The 14,019-nt window shown below is 38.0% G+C and overlaps 1 protein-coding gene across 10 annotated transcripts in view; it reads right to left on the bottom strand.

Annotated features, from left to right (window-relative positions):
* Positions 1-14,019, bottom strand: part of LOC146398976 (uncharacterized) — a 79,706-nt gene that overhangs the window by 63,207 nt on the left and 2,480 nt on the right. For 9 of the 10 annotated variants that reach the window (XM_084980916.1, XM_084980917.1, XM_084980921.1 and 6 more), the window contains exons 2-3: positions 1,738-2,070; positions 593-737 (exon numbers count right to left, since the gene is read on the bottom strand). The gene's annotated coding sequence lies outside the window, so the exon portion shown is untranslated. The remainder of the gene's footprint in view (positions 1-592; positions 738-1,737; positions 2,071-14,019) is intronic. The other variant, XM_084980920.1, reaches the window with a different exon arrangement.

Raw genomic sequence — 14,019 nt, 5'->3', positions numbered from 1 at the left:
ATTAACCACAGAAAATCTTTTTTTTTTTTTTTTTTTTGTCTTTTTAGGGCCGCACTTGTGGCACATGGAGATTCCCAGGCTAGGGGTCAAATCGGAGCTGTAAATGCCTGTCTCCACCACAGCTACAGCAACAGCAGATCCAAGCTGTATCTGCAACCTACACCACAGCTCATGGCAACGCTGGATCCTTAACCCACGAAGCGAGGCCAGGGATCAAACCTGCATCCTCATAGACACTAGTCGGGTTTGTTAACCATTGAGCCATGACAGGAACGCCAACAAATCTCTTCATTGTTAAACAACCATTATCAAATATATTAATATCAATGTCCATGAAATTGCCCTTAAAATTTCATTTCTATGGAAAGCCTATCAAGACTTTTTTTTATCCATAGTAGTCTGCCTTAATCTAAATTATCTAATTATAACTCTATAGTTAGATTACTCAATTTTCCATCTTTAATTAACTACTTTTATTTTAGGCCTCTTATCAAAAACTAGGTTAACTCTTTTTAGTAGTGGGTAGAACACAAATGAAATAAACCTTCTTTTGACCTAATTATCACTGAAAATATTTTGAAAATATAAATACCTTATTATGCTATAACATATTTTGTTACAGAAAAAGAAAATCTTAGCTCCTCTTTTTCAAGTGAGTTTTTCAGTTCATTCTGTTCCTTATGTGCGCATTCTATCTGTACTTCAAGGTGATGCTTTAAATCTTTGCAGGTTTTCTCCTAAAAAAATGGAAACTATATTATGCCGAAAATATCTGTAGTAAAATAAGACTTTTGGTTTACAAGCTTATAAGGTCGTTAGAAGGAAATAAACCAGAATTGCTGATCATTGAAGATGGGACAAAATAATCCCATTTCATTAATAAAAACAGGCAAGTATTATAGCAGTAAGGAAGGAGGAACAGGAAAAGGCTAAGTGTTTCAATCATCAACCAAGAGTCACAATAAATAATTTAGATAGTATTTGGGCAAGATTTTAGAAAACTTTGGTTTGGAAGCCACATTTTTTGTCACAGAATTAATTAAATTAAATAACTTATGTGGTTGTGGATATGGTTTGGTTTTTTTGATCACATCTGTGGTGTGCAAAAGTTCTCTGGCCAGGGATCAAACCCATGCACACCACGGCAATGACCCAAGCCACAGCAATGACAATGCTGGATCCTTAACTCCCTGAGCCACCAGGTAATTCCAAATTATGCTATTTTAAACGTAGAATAATATGCTTCAAAAAAAAGGAAGCAAGGAAATTCTTAAAAAGAAAGTGTTGAAATGATAAATAAAAATAATCACATATACTTTAAGAGGGAATGTGTACAGATAGATGTTTTCTCCAAACAGAAAGGAACATAAAAGTAACATGAAAATCTTTTTTTTAGGAGTTTCCATTGTGGCTTGGCAGAAATGAATCCAACTAGTAACCATGACGGTACGGGTTTGATCCCTGGCCTTTGCCTCACCCAGTGGGTTAAGGATCTGGCATTGCCATGAGCTGTTGTGTAGGTCACAGATGCAGCTCAGATCCCACATTGCTGTGGCTGTGTTGTAGGCCTGCAGCTGTGGCTCCAATCCAACCCCTCCTGTGGGAATTTTCACATGCCATGGGTGTGGCCCTATAAAGCAAAAAAGAAAATGTCAAATATGAATTAGGCAGAAGAATCAGTACATTTTAAATATTATCACTTCTGCTTAAAAAAAAAAGTAAATACAAACAACTAACCATATCTAATATAGCAGCTTTTCCCTTCTGACTTTCCTTTTCAAATTCACTTCTGGAGTTCTTCAAAGAATCAGAAACTTTTGATAATTCCTCTTTTGCTCCAGAAAGCTCTGTTACTAGAGTTTCTTTCTCCATCTTCACTTTGTGTAGTTCTGTCACTGCTGCTTGAATTTTGTTATTCAATTCTTCCTGCTGCATTTTTGCATTTTGACTTAAATTTTCTATTTTCTTGTTTAAGGATTTTTTTTTCCTTCTTCTTGCTTGGTAAGCACTTGCTTAATATTTTCAAGTGCTTCAGATTTCTTCTGTAGATCCAACTTTGTACTGGATATGCTATTTAAGAAAAAATTTAATAATGCATAATTTATCACCTCTAATTTACCATTCAAAATAAATTATTACTTTTTTAAACTTTTTTGTATCCTTAAGAAGTAAAAATAATAATTTAATGTATCAAGCCAGTACCACCTCACACCAGTCAGAATGGCCATCATTAGTAAGTCTACAAATAGCAAAGGCTGGAGAGGGTGTGGAGAAAAGGGCACCTTCCTACACTGTTGGTGAGAATGTAAATTGGTACAACCACCATGGAGGTTCAATAATATGGAGATTCCTCAGAAAACTAAATACAGAACTACCATATGACCCAGCAGTCCTATTCCTGGCCATATATCGAGACAAAACTTTCATTCAAAAAGATAAATGCACTCCCATGTTCACTGCAGCACTATTCACAATAGCCATGACATGGAAACAACTTAAATGTCCATCTACAGATTAATGGATTAAGAAGATATGGTACATATATACAATGGAATACTACTCAGCCATAAAAATGAATGAAGTAATGCCATTTGTAGCAACACATATGGAACAAGAGATTCTCATACCAAGTGAAATTAAGAAAAAAGAGGAAGACAAATACCCTATTTCATTTAAACGCAGAATCTGAAATACGGCACAGGAGTTCCCACTGTGGCGCAATGGAATTGGTAGGATGCAGGTTCAATCCTTGGCCCAGCACAGTGGGTTAAAGGATCCAGCATTGGTGCAGCTGAGGCATAGGTCTCAGCTGCAGCTTAAATCTGATCTCTGGCCCAGGAGCTCCATGGGCAGCCTCTCCCCCCTCAAAAAAATGGCACAAAATGAACCTATCTACAAAAGAGTAACAGACTCCCAGACTTACAGATTTGTGGTTGCCAAGGGGAAATGGGACAGACTGGGAGTTTGAGGTTAGTAGAAGCAAACTATTACATTTAGAATGGATAAGCAATGAGGTCCTATTGTATAACACAGGAACTATATCAAGTCTCAGGGAACTATATCTTGGAAGATAATATAAGAAAAGTAATATGTATATATGTGTGTGTGTGTATGTATATATACATGTATATGACTGGGTCACTTTTCTGTACAGCAGAAGTTGGTACAACATTATAAATTAACTGTAATTTTTTTTTAAAAAAAGCAAAAAAAATTTAGTCAAAAAATAATAAAACCACACAACCAAAAAAATGCCGTAGAACATCTGTTCTGACTATTTAACAGATAAAGAAGATTTACCTCAAGTAAATAAATTAGTGGTAAAGTCAAGACCATCTAACGCCCCTGACTTAATCCCCAAAGAAAACTGTGCATAGAGCAAACCTAGCCTACGACAGCCAGAAAAGTTTTCCCTGTACTCTAAAGAACCTATTAGCCCCTGAACATACAGAAATTTGCCTCCTTCCTTGAAAACATAAAACACATTATATCTTTGAAACGACTTAAACTTCAAAACACATAAGGTAAGTAGGAAAAAAATAGAAGAATATCTCATTTCAGATAGAGGAAGGACAAAAGATTTATTGTAATCTTAGAACCTAGCAGATTATGTAAGAGATTTGTTATTATTTGCCCCTTAAAAAAATGCTTTCTGTAGCTAAATCAGTAAAAATTTATAAGAATAAGGAAATGCACATATTGCTGTAAGAGTTAAAGACTTCTCTTTTCATAAAATGAATACAATTATGTTTATATGCATATCAAAGGAAAAGCACATATTAAAGATCAACAAGTTTCTAAAGAGAAAATAAAACCAGATGCAAAGTAGTATTTCTAGAATGTATCCTCTTTCTAGTGTATTTTACCATCAATGTACTTACTATAAATTGAACAATATGTTAAAGAGAGATTATTAAAAGCTATATCAGCCACATAATTGAAGTTAGGTATTAATACAATACCAGAGCTGCACATATACCTTGAAAATTTCTAACTTTTAGTCCCAGAAACTTACTTTTACTTTCTAAAAAGTAGCTAGAAAAGTGAACTACATTCATAGGATCCTGTACCGCACTGATTTTTAAAGGTCTAAACAGAAAAGTCATTGTACTAATTATTACTTTACCATTTTAATATAATTAAAATCCATGTCAAGCAACCTTGAAATTAGGACTTGATATATTTATTCACTATGCTATTTAACTTTCCCACAAATAATTATTATAAAATCATATGACTATGTGAATCAAAGACAGCAATAGAAATAAAGGCCTTCATAGTGACTGCAAAACTTAGCTGTTTTTTTAAAGTCACTTAGTAATAAAAAAACAAAACAAATCAAAATGAAAAAAAAAAAAACCACACATGATCTGGGAAACCTTAACACTCCGTTCTCAGAAACTGATAGAAATGACCAGAAGGGAAAAAATGGCAAGGATATGGAAGATTAGAACAATATTATCAACTACCTCAACCTAATTGATATTTATGGAATACTTTACCCAACAACACATATGTGTACCCATGGAAAATTAACCAAGATAAGCCATATACTGGGCCCTAAATAAAACAGTTTGAAAAGTCTGAGTATGTTCTCTGACCTCAGTGGAATTAAATGAGAAACCAGTAACAGTAAGATATCTACAAGAATCCCAAATATTTGACAAGTAAACAAAATACTTCTAACTAACCATGATCAAAGAAGAAAACACAAAAGATATTTGAAAATATATTAAACTGCAGAGGAATGAAAATATAAGATGGAAGTTGGTGGGCTTGAATAGCATCAGTGGCCCTTGAGAAAGGTGGGCCCTGTGCCCTGTTATGTGGGCTGAGCCTTTCAACCAAGGTTGAGGGTTTAGTCAAACTCTAGATATGTTTACCTAGCTTGCCTTTCTTAGGTAGTACTCTAGAAAGGCAGGACCCAACATAGGAAATGTTCGCATAAAGTATAAAGGGAAAAAACAAAAAAACAAACAAAAAAAACCTTAGTAGAAGTGGAAAGAACCACTGATCCCATAAGTGTCCTTGGGAAAGAGAACAAGAAGCAACTCAGAGGTCACCTTCAAAGACACATGACTGGCTTCCAGAGGTGACAACCAAGTTACTGGGTGATACAAAGGATCAGGTGTACTCTCCAAACGTCAGCACTGGAAACTATGATGTTATCAGTGAGAAGAAATGCCATTTGCACCTGTATATCCTCAAATTCACAGTATCAGGACCCAATGTACTAGATATGAGAACAAAAAAATTTTGTCATCCCTCCCAAAACAAGGATGCAACCATGAAGGTGTAAAACAACTTAATTATTGATGGGTTTTATTTCATTTCTCTGAAAGGTAACTTTCCCACGCACCCAACTTCCATCTTTACTACTGAGAGTCAAAAATCTTCATGCTCTTGCCACAGATCAAGTCCGTCAACACAGTCGGAATGGAATATTTGGCATTTAAAGACAAAGTCTGCTGAAATGTGACTGGTAACAAGCCCTCCTATTTAACCATATTATATGGATTTATTTTTATTCATGTTAATATAAGCAGTTTATAGAATCAAGTAAATCCTTAAAGATGTGATGATAAAATTGAAATCTTAAAAATATGTTAATTCTTAGTTTACAATGCTCCCCCTTAAGTCATTAAGCTTATGTTTCTTTCTCCACTTCAACTTGTTTACTCAATTCTGTAGCTCTAAGCTCTAAATCTGTGTTCAGTTGTCTTTGCTGTTGTAGATCCTGCAAAGCTTGCTCCTTGCTTGCTTTAACTTCAAGTGAATCAGCTTCCAATTTCTATTGAAGAAATATAATAACTTTAATGTCAATTATCTACTATAACATTATACCACTTTTGTTTACATTCAAACTGGTGTTGACATAACACACAAAAATAGCCAAAAATATCTGTTATAATAAAAAATACACTCTGAAGCTTTCACTGAATAAAGCTGCCATTTATCATGGAATATTTAAGAAAACCTAGCAGCAGGCTTCCTATAGGAGAAGCAGTCACTGAGTTTTTAATTTTCAAAATTAACTCTAAGAGAAAAACTTAAAATAATTATATTTGTTACCTGCGTAAAATTTATTAACTAAAGTCCGAAAAAACTAAGTAACAGGTTCACACATGGGCCCACTTAAAATATGTACTCCTTTATAATCACAGTTAATAATACTGAGATAATTAGAACTATTCACAACTAAAATGCAGTTGTCATGTCATCCTTCTCATTAACACCTATTGACCCTAAACATAAAACCAATTAAACTTCTGATTTTGCTTCTTCAATCTCTTCATCTAGAGATCATTGTTCTTCACAGTGTGATTTTTGTGTCATTCATGTAGATATAACTGTGGGTACTTTTACAAATTCACAAAAGTCAGGAGTTCCCTAATGGCTCAGCAGATTAAGGATCCGGCATTGTCACTGCTGCAGCTCAGGTTGCTGCGGTGGTGCAAGTTTGATCCCTGGCTGAGGCCCTTCCACATTCCATAGGTGAAGCCAAAAAAAAGTCAAACTGTTAAGTACATAGTTCAAAAATCTATGAGCAAGGCATTTTCTTGTATAGCAGTAAAAAATTTTGTGCCCTAAATATTTTATAAGCCAATCTAGGTACCTGTAGTTCTTACTCAATGCTTATATTTGACACTCAATGTAACTATGTTAATTCTACGTAACAGATGGAATACGTCCTAAAACAATGATTAGAAAAAATATCTAATATCCAATGTTGTGATAGGTTACAATAAATATTATTGGTTCTAAATAACTATTTTTAAAAGATACTTAAATAGACTTCTCATGAGACGGCTTCATCTAAAAAATTAGTTTTTTGTTTTTTTCAACCATTATGTCGAGTAATTTGTCATGCCATGTTATTGACCATAAAGAAAATAAAAAAAGGAATGCAGAGAAGATCTGAAAGTGTAATTTTCTTCTTCCACGTTATACTGATGTGGATGTGGATGTATACAAATTCAAAGCCCAGGATTCTACAGTTGTACAGAAGTGCTTTATCTGACAGTGGAGGTATAACTTATATATATAGTAACTTGAGAAATTTTTAACTTACAGCAGTTTTAATTTAAAGGACAAGGGACTCAGGTCAAATCCTTCTCTCATATGTGTAGCCACTTAATCTCTTTAGCTCCAAACTTTCATCTGGAGTTGTATTAAAGAAAGAAGTTTACCATAGTGTAAATTATAATAAATTTAAATGATATTAAATTAGAAACAAAACCCAAAGAGTATAAATGTAAAGTTTAAAATAGGAAGAAATATGCCATCCCTGAATATTATACTGGAATAAAGAGGGAAAGAGACAGGAATGATATAGCAAAACAAAAAATAAGTTCCTCATAATTACAGAGTAGATCCCTGGTTGGCTGTCTCTTTGAAATATTTACACATACCATGGAACCAGTATATATGTTAACTGCTATTTGCAAAAGCCCTCCTTTAACAAAGAAGTTAAAAGTAAAGATGGAATTCAAAAATCAAACAAGAAAAAGCACAGGTAATTTTTTTTGGTTCCCAGGCTAGGGGTCAAATCAGAGCTATAGCCTACACCTAGCAATGTCACAGCCTACAGCAACATCAAATCCAAGCCAAATCTGCAACCTACGCCACAGCTCATGGCAACGCCAGATCCTTAACCCACTGAGCAAGGCCAGGGATTGAACCTGAAACTTCATAGTTCCTAGTTGGACTCATTTCTGCTGCGCCACGATGGGAACTCCATTTATATATTTATTTATTTATTTATTTATTTATTTAATTTATTTTTGTCTCTTTGCTATTTCTTGGGCAGCTCCCGTGGCATATGGAGGTTCCCACGCTAGGGGTCTGATCGGAGCTGTAGCTGCTGGCCTACGTACGCCAGAGCCACAGCAGCATGGAATCCGAGCTGCATCTGCGACCTACACCACAACTCATGGCAACGCCGGATCCTTAACCCACTGAGCAAGGGCAGGGACCGAACCCGCAACCTCTTGGTTCCTCGTCGGATTTGTTAACCCCTGCACCATGATGAGAAATCTTTCTTTTTTTTTAATTTTTAAAACTTTTACATCACAGCTTAACCTTTGTTTGAAAGTTTGAAATCTTAGATTCCATCTGAGTCATCAATTACATTGCTACAGGAACAGAAAATATGGCGAAATTCAGTTTCTTTTATACAAACCCTAATTTGACCTTCTAATTCTTCAGTTTTCTGTTCTAAAGAGAGATGTTTCTCTTTATATTCTTTAAGATGACTTTTCACCTGACTGCCATATTCTTGCTTATCCTGCAAATGTGTAGTGACCTGAGCCAGTTGAGTAGTGACTTTATTCAACTCCTTTTAGAAAAGTAAAATTAAAGATAACTTCAGTAAGGATTACTTTACTCTAGTTCCCAAATGATCGGTTAAAGTAAAATAGAAAATTCTAATTTTATTGAAGAAACTACTTTGAGTAAGACAATAGATAAGTCTATCAAAGGTTAAATTCACCCACCAATATAAAGGACCTGAACTGAAGTTATACACAGCCTGAGATACTAAGTTTACATACCTAACAGCTCAATTAACTTTCTCAAGGAAGAGTTACTTTAGGAGCCAAAAGATACAGTAGAATATTAAATAAGCTAACAGTAAAATAACACTGTCACAAATAAATATTATCAATGTTCAAGGCAGCGTTTTTTAATAATTTATTAATTATAATGATAACATAATGTTCATTTGGAATATCTAGTTGCACAGGGAAAACAAAACAAAAAAAAATACTAGGAAATCCACTACCCATAGATAATCACTATTAATATTTTGATAAATTTCTTTCTAGTCTTCTCTGTATGCTAGCCTCTATTTTCTGATTTGTATGTTTAAAATAACAGGTCTTGCTTTACATAGTGTTTTATTGTAACCTTTGTTTTTCCATAACAATGCATCATGAACCTGACATTATTTTCTAAAATATCATTATACATCACTACATAAATTTCCGTTTTATTGATACAGACCATTTTTTAGCCAAAGTCTTATTTTACAGTCTTAGGTTGCTACAAAACTTTCTGCAGAGATGCAAAGTATGATTATTCCTTAGGGTAAAGGACTAAAGGTGAGCTAAAGAATAAGAAAAATCCGATACGGGAGGACAAGATGGCGGAGGAGTAGGGGGACACGCTCGCCCTCTCACACAAACACAACAAAAAAAGCACATCTACAGAAGAAATGACTCACATAGAACAGCAACCAATCGCTGGCAGAGGAACCTAAACTCCAATAACGGCAAGAAGTTCGTGAAATTATTGGGCAGAACGGGAGAAAAGAGGAGAGTGAGAGAAGGTGAATCCGAGTGGGATGGGCGCTCCCGAAAGGGAACTGCGGAGGAGAAAGGGATCCCGCACCCTGGAAAGTCACCTACACGGGGGAAAGATCAAACGAACCGGAGGAATCTCCAGATGCAGAGAAGAGTGTAGCAGTCAGTAAGTTGGAGTACGGAAAAACCCATCAAGAACCCAACGGACCATCTGAACTACGGGCAAAGTCACCAAAAATTGAGACGCCTGGTTGGGGGCTGGGCACCGAGACCTCGCCTCTGAAGGTTAGTCCCCGAGAGGAGGCCGGGGGACGCCTGGGTGGGGGCTGGGTACCAAGACCTTGGCTCCAGAGATTAGTCCCCGGGCTAGGGGGCGGGGCAGAGCGGAAACTGCTTGGGAGGTCTCTAAACCATTTGAAGGGGCAGAGACTGCCTGGGAGACTAGAAAACAAAGCTGTCGCAGAGGAAGGGAGCAATACTCTAAGGGCGGGGAAGTGGAAAGCCGCCTCAGAGGGAACCTGGGAGAAGAGCCTGGTCTGCACCCGTGCTGGGGAGGGGAGAGAAGAAGGGGTGGGTCCCCATAGAATACCCCCCACACCACAGCAAGCTTACAGGTCCGCTAGCTAGCAGAAAGCTGCGCTTCCCAGTGCATCCCCCCCGCCCCCACCACCCCCTATGCTCTCGCTGGACCTGGGGCAACCTGCCATCCAGGAGGGCTGGTCTCAACAATTGCCTGAAGCCTACCACCACAGGGGCTGTCCCTGCACAGGCCTGCTTGCCCTTTGGAGGGGCTACACTTCTGCAGAGCAGCACCAAACACCACCAGCACCCTAGAAAAGGCCTGCAGCCCAGAAAAGCTAGAACAAGCCTAGCCAGACTGTGAATAGATCGGCCTAATTCTCTGACGGTTTTTCTGAGACGGGCTGCCCCGGGGAGGAGCCTCTTGGGTCTCCAAGGGCCTTGCTACCCGCCCAGGCCCCCAGGGGGTGCTGAGAGCTAGTGGACCCGCTGCATAGGACTGCCAGCTCCAGGCAGGACCCCCTGCAGCCCAGAAAAGCTGCAACAAGCCTGGCCGAGTTGGGAAAAGATCTCAGACGGTTTTTCTGAGTCGGGCTGCCCTGGGGAGGAGCCTCTTGGGTCTCCAAGGGCCCTGCTACCCGCCCAAGCCCCCAGGGGGTGCTGAGACCTAGTGGACCAGCTGCATAGGACTGCCAGCTCCAGGCAGCACCCCCTGCAGCACAGAAAAGCTGCAACAAGCCTGGCCGAGTTGGGAAAAGATCTCAGACGGTTTTTCTGAGTCGGGCTGCCCTGGGGAGGAGCCTCTTGGGTCTCCAAGGGCCCTGCTACCCGCCCAAGCTCCCAGGGGATGCCCCACTCCCGTGAAATAACTGCTCAGCACCACCAGCCCCCTGGAAGGGCCCCTGCGGCCCAGAAAAGCTGCAACAAGCTCAGCCAGACTGTGAAAAGATTCACCTACATTCTCAGGCTGTCCTTCTGAGTTGGGCTGCCCTAGGGAAGAGCCTCTCAGGTTCTCAGTGACCCAGATAGCTTCTCCAGCCCCCAGGGGGTGATGCACCCCTGAAGAGCAGCTGCCCAACACCGCCAACTCCCTGCAAGAACCCCACAGCCTAAAAACACCAGAGCAAGCTCTGCATGACCAAGTGAAATCTGCTACCATCGTGGGGTGGACCTCCCAGTCCTGTCTGCCCTCAGGAAGTCCTCCATTGCTTCAAAGAAACACTGTTAGCCCCATCAACACTCCAGAAAAGCCACACTGCCTTAAAAAAGATTGACCAACAACGCCAGCCCTCAGGAAATATTCCACGGTAGTGACAAGGCAAACACTACCCGATCACGGAGAGTACAACTCCAAAAGGAGAAAGAAAACAACAAGCAAGATGAAGAAGCTGAGAAACCACCCCCAGTCAAACCAACAGGAGAACTCACCTCAAACAGTCAACAATGAAACAGATCTCTGCAGTCTGACAGACCTGGAGTTCAAAAGAGAAATAGGGAAAATACTGAAGGAATTAAGAGAAGATATGAACAGTAACGCAGATACCCTCAGAAAGGAACTAGAAAATATAAGGAGGAGCCAAGAGAAACTAGAACATTCATTTGCAGAGACGCAAACTGAACTAACGGCAGTAAAAACCAGAATGAATAATGCAGAACAACACATCAGTGATATGGAAGATAGAATAATGGAAATCACTCAATCTGGTCAGCAGAGAGAAAACCGAATCAAAAAACTGGAAAGCAATATAAGAGACCTATGGGATAATATAAAGCGGGCCAATCTACGCATAATAGGAATTCCAGAAGGAGTAGAAAATGATAAGGGAATGGAAAATATATTTGAAGAAATTATCGATGGAAACTTCCCAAATCTAAAGGATACTGGGTTCAAGATACAAGAAGCACAGAGGGCCCCAAACAAACTGAACCCAAACAGACCCACACCAACACACATCATAATAAAAATGGCAAAAGTTAGTGATAAAGAGAGGATCCTAAAGGCAGCAAGAGAAAAACAGAATGTTACCTACAAGGGAACCCCCATAAGAATATCAGCTGATTTCTCTACAGAAACACTACAGGCCAGGAGGGAATGGCAAGAGATATTTAAAGTGCTACAAGGAAAACATATGCAACCTAGAATACTTTATCCAGCAAGAATATCATTTAAAATAGAAGGGGAAATAAAAATTTTTCCCAACAAACAAAAACTTAAAGAATACAGCAACACAAAACCCAGGTTAAAGGAAATTTTGAAAGAGCTTCTCTAAACCAAAAAGGAAGGAAAGGGAAGAAAAAAGAAAAGAAAAAAAAAAGAAGAAGAAGAAGAGGAAGAACTAGGACTGAGGAAATTGCAATCAGAGAGCAGTCACTCAAATAAGCCAGCATACAGATTTAATCATGAACATACTTCAAACAAAATAAAATTAAAAAGAAAAAAATAAAAGAGTCATCAAAACCACAAAATGTGGGCAAGGGATGTTAGGAGGTAAATAACCCTTTTTGTTTGTATGTATGTCTCTCTTCTTAATTTTTAATATAGTAATGAAGTGTTTGAACTTACAGGACCATCAGGCTAAAACACACAATTATGGGAAGGGGTTAGCATACTTAAAAAACAGGGCAACCACAAGCCAAAACCAAATATTGCATTTACAAAAAATGAAAAAAAAAATACACTCAAGCAGATAATAACAGGAGACCATCCAACAAAAAAAAAAAAAAAAAAAAAAAAAAAAAGAAAGGAAGAATGGAGAACCATAGAATCAACTGGAACACGAGGTTCAAATGGCAATAAATAATCATCTATCAATTATCACCTTAAATGTCAATGGACTGAATGCCCCAATCAAAAGACACAGAGTGGCTGAGTGGATAAAAAGGCAAAAACCTTCAATATGCTGCCTACAAGAAACTCACCTTAGGACAAAAGATACATATAGATTGAAAGTGAAAGGGTGGGGAAAAGTATTTCACGTCAATAGACATGACAGAAAAGTAGGAGTCGCAACGCTCATATCAGACAAAATAGACTTTAAAACAAAAGACATAAAGAAAGACAAAGAAGGACACTACTTAATGATTAAGGGATCCATCCAAGGAGAGGATGTTACTATCATCAACACATATGCCCCAAACATAGGAGCACCCAGATACATACAACAAATATTAACAGACATAAAGGGAGATATTGATGAGAATACAATCATAGTAGGAGACCTAAACACCCCCCTCACATCAATGGACAGATCCTCTAGACAGAAAACCAATAAAGCAACAGAGATCCTAAAGGAAACAATAGAAAAGTTAGACTTCATTGATATCTTCAGGACACTACATCCAAAAAAATCAGAATACACATTCTTTTCAAATGCTCATGGAACATTCTCAAGAATCGATCACATATTGGGACATAAAGCGAATCTCAATAAATTTAGGAGCATAGAAATTATCTCAAGTATCTTCTCTGACCACAATGCCATGAACTTAGAAATCAACCATGGGAAAAGCAAAGAGAAAAAACCTACTCCATGGACACTAAACAACATGCTACTTAAAAACCAATGGGTCAATGAAGAAATCAAGAAGGAAATCAAAAACTACCTTGAAACAAATGATAATGAAGACACAACCTCTCAAAATCTATGGGATGCTGCGAAAGCAGTGCTCAGAGGGAAATTTATAGCAATACAGGCCTTTCTCAAAAAAGAAGAAAGATCCCAAATGGACAACTTAACCCTCCACCTAAACGAATTAGAAAAAGAAGAACAAAAAAGTCCTAAAGTCAGCAGAAGGAAGGAAATTCTAAAGATCAATGAAGAAATCAATAAAATAGAGATTCAAAAAACAATAGAGAAAATTAATAAAACCAAGAGCTGGTTCTTTGAAACGGTGAACAAAATTGACAAACCCCTGGCCAGACTCACTAAAAAGAGGAGAGAAAGAACCCAAATAAACAAAATTATAAATGAAAAAGGAGAAATCACAACGGATACTGCAGAAATACAAAAAACCATAAGAGAATACTATGAACAACTATATGGCAACAAGTTTGACAATCTGGAAGAAATGGACAATTTTCTAGAATCTTACAGCCTGCCAAAACTGAATCAAGAAGAAACAGACCAACTGAACAGACCCATCACTAGAAATGAAATGGAAGAGGTCATAAAATCACTCCCTACAAATAAAAGTCCAG

The sequence above is a fragment of the Sus scrofa genome, chromosome 10, assembly GCF_054392235.1.
Source record: "Sus scrofa isolate SSC_HxYL_T2T_F1_AM1 chromosome 10, Sscrofa_HxYL_maternal_Yorkshire_Landrace_v2.0, whole genome shotgun sequence".
NCBI lineage: Eukaryota > Metazoa > Chordata > Mammalia > Artiodactyla > Suidae > Sus > Sus scrofa.
This window is presented reverse-complemented; position numbering and strand designations above follow the sequence as displayed.